Here is a 701-nt window from a genome sequence, read left to right as displayed (position 1 = left end):
CACACTACTTCACTCTGTACGTAACTACCGATGATCGGTACAGCGTGTGGGTTACGCGTACGACATCAGCGGACAATGGACACAGACCATACCACGACGTACACTGAGGGCGTCGACATCTGAACGCAACTGAACAGCTGCGAGGCTCATTTAACACTCAAACGCCAGACCGACCAGCTTGAGAGGACGGAGACACAAAGAGAGGGGCAGAGGGGGGGGGGGGGGGGCGATATAGTCCTATTGCAGTACAATTGACAGTGGATAGCGGGAATATGTGGAAAGTAAGCAACACTCGCAAGACATCTACATGAGGATAACAACGACACCAGAGATTCCGAGCAGTGAACTATGTTAGGCAAAGGGACAACGTGGGTTAGGTTAAGGGACAACGTGGGTTAGGTTAAGGGACAACGTGGGTTAGGTTAAGGGACAACGTGGGTTAGGTTAAGGGACAACGTGGGTTAGGTTAAGGGACAACGTGGGTTAGGTTAAGGGACAACGTGGGTTAGGTTAAGGGACAACGTGGGTTAGGTTAAGGGACAACGTGGGTTAGGTTAAGGGACAACGTGGGTTAGGTTAAGGGACAACGTGGGTTAGGTTAAGGGACAACGTGGGTTAGGTTAAGGGACAACGTGGGTTAGGTTAAGGGACAACGTGGGTTAGGTTAAGGGACAACGTGGGTTAGGTTAAGGGACAACGTG

Source organism: Schistocerca gregaria, unplaced genomic scaffold (assembly GCF_023897955.1).
Source record: "Schistocerca gregaria isolate iqSchGreg1 unplaced genomic scaffold, iqSchGreg1.2 ptg001509l, whole genome shotgun sequence".
Taxonomy (NCBI): domain Eukaryota; kingdom Metazoa; phylum Arthropoda; class Insecta; order Orthoptera; family Acrididae; genus Schistocerca; species Schistocerca gregaria.
The sequence above is the reverse complement of the archived record's forward strand: the minus strand, read 5'-3'. Positions refer to the sequence as shown.